Source organism: Macrobrachium rosenbergii, chromosome 20 (assembly GCF_040412425.1).
Source record: "Macrobrachium rosenbergii isolate ZJJX-2024 chromosome 20, ASM4041242v1, whole genome shotgun sequence".
In the NCBI taxonomy this organism is placed as follows: Eukaryota; Metazoa; Arthropoda; class Malacostraca; order Decapoda; family Palaemonidae; genus Macrobrachium; species Macrobrachium rosenbergii.
The window spans coordinates 9,907,540-9,917,500 of record NC_089760.1 but is presented as its reverse complement, the minus strand read 5'-3'; the positions used below and the strand labels follow the sequence as shown (position 1 = coordinate 9,917,500).

At 30.3% G+C, this 9,961-nt stretch overlaps 1 protein-coding gene and 1 long non-coding RNA gene across 3 annotated transcripts in view; one reads left to right on the top strand and one right to left on the bottom strand.

Moving 5' to 3' along the window:
* Nucleotides 1-9,961, top strand: part of LOC136849041 (uncharacterized) — a 521,318-nt gene that overhangs the window by 129,325 nt on the left and 382,032 nt on the right. The window lies entirely within an intron of this gene.
* Nucleotides 1-9,961, bottom strand: part of LOC136849039 (uncharacterized) — a 465,615-nt gene that overhangs the window by 171,793 nt on the left and 283,861 nt on the right. The window lies entirely within an intron of this gene.

The window sequence follows — 9,961 nt, the reverse complement described above, 5'->3', positions numbered from 1 at the left end:
TGTTTAATATATATATATATATATATATATATATATATATATATATATATATATATATATATATATATATATATATGTATATATATATATATATATATATATATATATATATATATATATATATATATATATATGTATATATATATATATATATGTATATATATATATATATATATATATATAAAATATATATATATATATATATATATATATATATATATATATAGATAAAATCCACTCCTTTGTGGATTTTATCTTTATTTATATATGCTGCAGGCGCGTTCCATATTTTTAAGTGATTCAGTTATACATACAGTGTTATATATTATATATATATTTTATATTTATATATATATTCATATATATATAATATATTTTATATGATTCAGTTATATATATATATATATATATATATATATATATATATATATATATATATATATATATATATATGCATATGATGTAACTCGTGAACACATGTGAGTCAAATTTTTATACGTATATATACAGTATATATATAATGTTCATTATAATAGGAGTGTGTGTATGAAAAGAGAGAGAGAGAGAGATCGCGTGTATTTTCATTTCCATTGAAAATATTGAGTATCGGCATTGCATTCATTATTAACGACAGCCTCTCTTGGCAATGGGAAGGGCTCTTGAATCAAGGAGTTATATTTGAATGTTTCCTTCCCGTTTCATTGCTTGGGCTGAATTACGTGGCCTCTCTCCAATTTGTTGATTTCAGTGACCTTATATCTATTAAATTTTATAGATTTCAGCTGCTCATCCCGTCGTAGTGACGCACTGGGGTAATAGGCAAGCTGTCAAAAGGTTTAGCAAGATAGTTTTGTCTTATTATTTAAAAGGAATTGAAGGCCATGTCGTTCCGTTTGTATACATATAGTTTAATAGTATAGTTTTCCCATTTGTATATTATTATTATTATTATTATTATTATTATTATTATTATTATTATTTGCACTGAGTAATTTTGCCTTATTTTAAGATTCATAATTAAGGTATAAAAATGTTATACTCCTTTATTCTGTTCCATTGTCATTTATTAAATTTAAAGAAATACATTTGTCAAGTAAACGTTTCCCTTTATTTGCAGTTTCGTAAGAAAATTTCTTTAGGTTACCGCAGTGAATCTCCACCATCCCCCCCAAAAAAAAATTATTCTCGGCTAAAGGATTGTTAATCTGTCTGTTCATAATTTGCTTTAAATAGATCGTTCTGGATCGTATTACCCCGTCCATTTTGCTAAATTGTTGTATTCACTCAGGCTGCACATGTATTTCAAAGAACGAAATTAATCATACTCATCTTGGTAATGAAGGTTCAGAATTAGCAGTTTGCTTGGCATGTATCTCAAGCAATGGGTTACAAGCCACGCACATACACTCGCATGATGAGAATAAATAAGCACAAAGGCACATTGCGGTTTTCAGCTGATTAATTAAATGCTCGGTGATGGAATACTAATTACCTGATTGCCCTTAAAATGCACAACATTTTAAAGTCCAAAACTGCGATTCATCTAAGCAACTACCAATTAATGGATTACTGGCTTAATTTTTCATGATTTTTAGAGGATTACATGTACACAAAACACAAATTTCTTGCTAATGCGGTCATGCGATGAAAGGATTTAAAGGGATGAGCTGACTTTGCTTGCTTTGCTTGAATCCTCAGAATGTTTATAATTATGTTCTTTAGTATGAAAATGAATACTATAATAAGGCGAGCATCTCACTAGGCATCACATTAAAAAACAAAAATGAACGAAGAGCACAAAATCATTGCAGTATGTTACTTACTGCACACACACATATATACTGTATATATGTGTGTGTGTGTGTGTGTGTGTGTGTAATTGTAATAGCCACAATGCCCTCTTAACTTTCTCGAATTCTTCGCGCTTTTTTTTTTGGATACGCTTGTCACTACCATGTCGACAATGGTACCTCGTTCTGATTAGCGGACCCGGGTTCGTTTCCCGCTACCGGACATCAGAATTTCTTCATATTTCTTGCACTTGGATCTTAAGGCTTTGTAGTGACAAGCGTATCCAAAAAGGGCGAAGAATTCGAGAAAGTTAAGAGGGCATTGTGGCTATTACAATTATATATGTATCTGGTAAAAGTGACCAGTAAATTCTACATATATATATATATATATATATATATATATATATATATATATATATATATATATATATATATATATATATATATATATAAATAATAAAATTCGCTTTCATGAGAATAATCGTTCCAGTGCATTATCTTGATGATGGTGATAGTTTTAAGTCACGAAAAAACAAACGATTCCAGCAAATATAAAAGAAGCAGTGACAAATAAATTTCTAAATTTTTGTATATACTAGGTTTCTAGGGATGCCTGAATAGATGAACCTTATAAAATATACCGTAATATGAACTCATTTTATCCTTATAAGTCAGAATTGATCTGCGTATAAATTTAAAAAAAAATATGGAGGTAATTCAGTTATGTCCATAAAAATAATAGTTTCCAAAAGTCACACTTGTCTCTGTATAAAGAGATGTGCAGAACGCGATCTGAACTCATGGTATAAATAAACTTTTAACGCGACATTTAAAAAATATGATTTTACATCATATAATTTGTGAACAATTTTCATATTCCTACAATCTATACATTTTTTAAAATTTGTTTTTGTTTGTCACCTACTGAGTCGTAATGTTGCAGTTAGTACAAATTAGAAAATAATATGCATAAAACGGCAAACTTTTTCTTATTTCTTATTGCTTTGAGATATGCATTTATCTGATAAAAAGTACAACATACAATATTATTTTTTCCAAGTATTCCTTCCACTGATGTTGTTCTATTCATACACAGTAATTTATGGACTTAGAAATACTTATTTTTGTTTTGTTTATGTATATATATATATATATATATATATATATATATATTATATATATATATATATATATATATATATATATATATATATATATATATATATATATATATATATATATATATATATATATATATATTACTAAGGATCTCATTCAAACTGGATGGTATCTCATGGAGTATTTATTCAGAAAAAGTTACAAGCTTTCTAGGACAATAGTCCACATTATCAAGTAACTTGTAACTTTTTCTGAATAAATACTCCATTAGATACCATCCAGTTTGAATGAGGTCCTTTTAGTAATTCTACTAATGCACAGAACAATTGTGTAAGTGATATGTTAATATAATATATATATATATATATATATATATATATATATATATATATATATATATATATATATATATATATATATATATATATATATATATATATAGCTATATCTTAAATCATATTCCCCTTCATAGATATTGCACTGACTTTCCGTTCGAATTAATGTATCTATATGTTTGTATGTCTTGAATTCTTGCTAGGAAATATTTTGCAAAGGACTGACAGCAGACGGAAATTTCATATAAGGCCTTGGTAATTATCCGGTGATTTATTCTTAAGCCTCGTTCAAAGCAATAATAAATCCACGTACTTATTTACTTTTTTATTATTTACTTAGTTTTGAAATACACGTTATAGGGAAGAGTCGTGAATGTAACGAGCATATATATATATATATATATATATATATATATATATATATATATATATATATATATATATATATATATATATATATATATATATATATATATATATATATTTGTGTGACAATGTGTGTGATACAATCACGCGTGGAACAAAAATAAATTGAAAGACCCGGGTTCGATCCCAATGCGATTTAGTAATTTTTATCACGCGTGGAACAAAAATAAATTGAAAAATCCCAATCGATTTAGATTTTTTTATATATAAATTACTTTCAATTTATTTTTGTTCCACGCGTGATTGTGTGTTGATTATCACACATACATACACACACGCGTTATTATATATATATATATATATATATATATATATATATATATATATATATATATATATATATATATATATATATATATATTGTATATATATTATGTTCATTACATTCGTGACTCTTCCCTATAACGTGTATTTCAAAACTAGTAAGTAGTAAAGAATTAAATAAGTTCGTGGATTTGTTATTGCTTTGAACGAGGCCTAAGAATAAATCGGCGGATAACTACCAAGGCCTTATATGAAATTTCCGTCTGCTGTTAGTCATTTACAAGAATATTTACCTAGCAAGAATTCAAGACATACATATATATAGATACATTAATTCGAACTGAAAGTCAGTGCAATATCTATGAAGGGGAATATGATTTAAGATATGGCTTTTACCTGGCGTTTTTTACTTGCGTTATCTTTCTCCACTTGTTAAGAAGGGAAAATAAAAGAACAGTGATTTTGCATATAAATGCAAGGCATTACAGTTCCATGTTTTCTTTAACAAGGGACAATATGATCCTAATGAGCCCCGACGTGGCATTTGCATCAGAAAGAAAGATTGTTTTTACTCACGTTTATGGAACAACGTTGCATTGTCACCACCACTAACTGAGGACATCTAGGGAGTCATTTGGGGAATAAAATCATTCAAGTGAAATTAACTGTTTTACTTGGAAACGAAAGAAATAATAAAATGGGATTTTTTTAAGAGTGCATTCACCAAAACTCCAAACAGAAGCTAAGAGAAAAAATAAGAGTACTAACAACTTGTATACCTAGGAAGCAAATAATCTGGATTTTTTTTCCTAGTTCGTTCAGTGTTTCTTTTATTCCTTGTACACTTTTTATTTCGTTTCAACAAAGACCAAAGACTAAGAAACAAAGGCCTTCTTTTTTCCCGTCGAAGGAAGTCCCTATTTTGCGTCAAAGAGCTGGAGGGGTTTCTGGGTGGGTCCCTTCCTATTCCGGGGGAGGAATGGTGCGGGGGAGGGGAGTAAAGATGGATAGAGGGAGGGAATGTTGGAGTGGGTGAGGGAGGGACTCGGCGGGGATCAGATTTCACTGCCGTTCCCGAAACAGAACCGGAACTGAATCAGGATACTTCCTGTTCTATTCTTCCGGGCCTCTTTGAAAGGGGTAAGTTCCCCATCTGCCTCAACCCATTTCTCTCGTTTAACACCCGCTCTTTTCCTCTACTTTTCCCTTTACTTTTTCTCTGTTCCCCCTACGGACAAAACACTGTATAAAAGTGAAAAACAGAAATGGAAAAGTATTCAGGGGGACTCTAAAGCTACTTTTTTTTTTTCCTGCAGAGCCAAAGGCAACTCCATATTAAACATTTAGTGATGAATTTGTACCTATACGTTTGTGTGCATGAAGTTCTATATACACAAATCCAAGTTAGTTGGGAAATAAAAAAAATCCCTTAATTATTTTGAATATATGCTGAAAAATTTTGCTATAAAGGACTTTATGGAATTGTATTCCAGAAGGCCTTTATCAACAAATAGCATCAAGTGATGAAGAACCCACAAAAGGTGCGGGATTAAGGAGTCAATAAAACTGTTAGAAGCGGATAACATTGGTGTTTAGATTGTTTTATCCGAAAATGTAGATAAAGGGATATCACACTTGCTCGAGTTAACTTTTCCTTTCATTAATACTTGTAAGAAAATGATCGTGGTACAGTATTTTTGACATATTACTGGTCCATGACGAAACTAATGGTTTTTCTTTTTTAATTACACTGGTGAATGTCAATTTTCCAGCGGACATATACCAATTTGCCTCCTATTAAATTTGTTGTTTATTTTTACTTTATTAATAAAACCATATATCATAAAGTAATCGAAGGTTTCTTTTTCTTTTATACTGTTCTGTATATATTATGACTGAAGTAATTATCTTGCAGTCAGGTCTCTTAATAATTCAGGTAGCCAATTAACTTTTTACTTGCAGATAATGGCTCCCCTTCAAAACATGTAAAACTTTTCATTCTTTAATTGACTCCAAATATAACTGAGAATTGATAAGTAAAGTCTTCAACATCCATATGCTGTATGTTTATAAGATAAATAATTGTATACTAAAACACAATAATTGTAGTCATTGGAAACCCAAAGATGATTATATGAATGGTGTAAAGAACGGAATATATTAAAAAAAAAATAAAAAAAAGGAAATAAGCTTTCCGATGGAAATGAAAGAAGAGTAATGATCTGTTGTTATCAATTATACATTCACCATGTAAATCTGCTTTTCATAAAATAAATAAATTTAACGACGATGAAACAAGCGAAAGAAATAGAGAGCATAAAACCAGTTGAGGATTTTAACTGGGCAGAAAGAAAAGAGGTCTTAACAACGAAATTCGAATTTATCTGTATCAGTTGCGCCCCCTGAACAAGACTCCTTTTCGTGAACTCGAGGAAACTTAAGATGTGCATCTGCAGGCAATCCGTCCCCATTTCCAAAGTCGTAAATATTTCCTCGAGTGTTCGGAGGTGAGATATGTTTTCCTCTACTGTATATATAAGATGTTTTTTGGAAGCAGGGGAGGGGGAGAGACGAACGGAAATGAGGGTACTTTCGGTATTAGTGTTTTTATTGGTTTATCTGTCTGTCTATTTATATATTTATCAGTTATTTCTTGCTTTTCTCTTCTTTTAGTTTTGGTTATGCTGTTCGTTTTGCTTTAAGAATATCATCTAGGACTTTGGATTTCATGTAAAAAAATTGTAACTCTCTCTCTCTCTCTCTCTCTCTCTCTCTCTCTCTCTCTCTCTCTCTCTCTCTCTCTCTCTCTATAAATATCTGCTGGCTTGTCTGGCAACAGTCATTACAGTAAGCTGGTGACAAAATAGAGCGAAATAAAATGACGGAAATTTAAGGGGCCTTTTTGCCCCGTTAAAAAAAAAACAAGGTAACTGAGAGGTATTGTGTGCCTACTTTCATTACTGGGAGCAGACGCGAGAATTACATGGAAAAAAAGGATAATTTAGTATAAAAAATCCTAAAAAAAAAAAGGACAGAACTGCAAACTTTGCTGCGAAAAGCGCGAGAGAGGGGCGAGGAAACGCTTTTAGAACAATGGAAAGGATTTATGAGAAAAACACAGAAGCTGAAGAAAAATTCGCATTACGAAAGGAAAATTGAAAGAGCAGTCGGTGAAATTTGTAGTTCTATTTTCAAAGGAAGGACCAATAACGTAAAGATAGCACTACCACGCGAAGGTTTCAGATGTAGGGAGAGAGAAATGGAAATGCAAAAGATATTTTCTGGAAATGATGAAAATATTGAACTGAATAACTTGTAAGAGAGAGAATAAATATTCATTATCGTGAAACAGAAAAGGATCAGTTCTGCTTTCCAAAACTATAAGAAATCAGGAGAAGGAGATGAAATTAGGAGTATTGAGAAATCATTACGAAAATATTACTGATCGCTAAGTATGTAAAGGAAAAAAAATCTAAACAAAAATAAAAAAAAAAGGAACTCCAAAGGAACTGAGAGGTAAAGACGAAGTAGAAAATGAGAAGAAAGGTTAAAGGGAATGTAGTCAGATCAAAGGCTTATTATAAGGTGTGTCTCAGTAAGGAGAGAGAGAGAGAGAGAGAGAGAGAGAGAGAGAGAGAGAGAGAGAGCATGGAATGGAATAATACCAGAGTGTTGTTAAACGATATATGAAGGCAAGGGCAAGGAGTTTTACGCCATGATAAATTTCTTTGGACAGGGAAAGATGGTTTTTGAAAGAAATAAAAGTATATTCTTCTGACTCATGGGATTAAGGGAAGTCCCTGTCGGTAAGCTGCTGTTTTAAATGCGTTGGAGGGAGAGCACGAAAGCACAAGATGATTCAAACATTTTAGGTACAAGCAGAGCAGCACAGAGAGATACCCGAAGGTCTATCCTATCATGGGGAATTTGAGGTGGGATAAAGCGATGTCTGGATATTTTCAATTTTTTAAGTGTACTAGGGAGAGGGGACGGAGTTGCTGGTACTGCACCATATAAAAATGAGCAACTTAGTTGTAATTAATTGCTGTCCAGTGCAAATATTAGAAGTTCTAAAGATGTAATGGTATTTTAACTTTGTGTCCTGTTAAATGATTACACTCTCGGTGAGTGTACAATGAATATGTAATAATGAGAGGATTTTAATATGCATTAGGTACTTACGACTGAAAAAATACTGACCGTCAGAAAAGATGGGAAAAATATGGTTATTCCTCCGTGAAGGTGCAGAGAAAACTCTTAAAATGACAACAGTTTTAGAAAGACAAAGCTGGTCGATTGGAGATGCCTAAGGTATCTCTTCATGTTTGAAAACTTATACTTTTTGGAAAAGCGAGTAATGGGTAATTTTCTTGTTGAGTAGATAGCACTCAACAAAGATAAACGGTTTTATCTTTGTAATTTCCTTTGGTAATTAAATTTAATAATTTATTACATAAACAAAAAATTTTTAAATGGTGTGCCTATTAATTGCAAAACGATGCCAGTAGGGATCAAAGCACCTGAGGTCGTCCATAAACAGCAGTTTAAAAACGTCTAAAACAGCTTCAGTGAATTATGATGAATGACCTGTCAATGAATTAAATAATCAGGAAGCTTAGAGAATATAACAAAAAAGACTTATTTATAGGCATTAAACCCTTTCCCCCCAAAAGCTGATGCCTCCACTTAAAAATAAACCCATTTTCATTCTGTTACTGCCTACTCCTGAAACGTGAGTGCAGAAAACTGCACATAAAGTTTATTATCGATTGCACAGTAAAACCCCCTTCACGAAATCAATTCATGTCTACCTGGATATTAAAACCCTTCCTTTCTTATACCTCTCATTCCATCCTGTAGTTTCTATATAAGCTAAGGTGGGAATGTATGAAGTGATTGTTAACCAACTCCACTTCATAGAAAGGAATTGTAGCTGCTGAATTTAAAATGAAAGAAAAAAATTGATTCAGCTGCTGAGATTATTTGCTTACATAATACGTGTGAAAATCATGGAGCTGCATTGATATATATATATATATATATATATATATATATATATATATATATATATATATATATATATATATATATATATATATATATATATATATATATATATATATATATATATATATATATATATATATATATATATATATATATAATGTGTGTGTGTTATTAGCTGAAGCCACTGGAAAAATTTAGAATGACACGACAGAGTGCCAAGTATTTTCGTATATTCTTAACACATCTTCTTTGCCCCGAAGGTGTGTTAAAAATACACGGAAGTGCTTGGCACTCTGTCGTTTCATTCTGAACTTTCCCAGTGGCTTCAGCTAATAAACAAAATCACGTGCTTGCTTTTGTGATTTCTTAGTGTGTGTGTACACACACACACACACACACACACACACACACACACACACACACACACATATATATATATATATATATATATATATATATATATATATATATATATATATATATATATATATATATATATAATATATATATAAATATATATATATATATATATATATATATTGATTGATATATATATATTATATATATAATTTATATAAAAATTATATATGAAGGGTTGTATAGTTATTCCAAAATTATAATATATATATATATATATATATATATATATCCATTAAGAAAGAGATATTGATTGATATCGATTTTCTTAGTTTTTGGAAAAATTACCTTAAGGGTTGGTTTTCCAAAATTTACATAAGGTTTAAACCTAGTTATACTGTAGAAGCAAGACTTGACCATTCGGGTATTCAACATGGGACGATGTGTGTGTGTGTGTGCGCGGGCTTATATATATGTGTATATATATATATATATATATATATATATATATATATATATATATATATATATATATATATATATATATATATATATATATTTATATACACACACACACACACACAGTAGACGTATGTACGTGTGTAATGGAAAAAAGCGAGAAAATGTGATGAAACTGGATAAAATAAAAATGAAAATTAC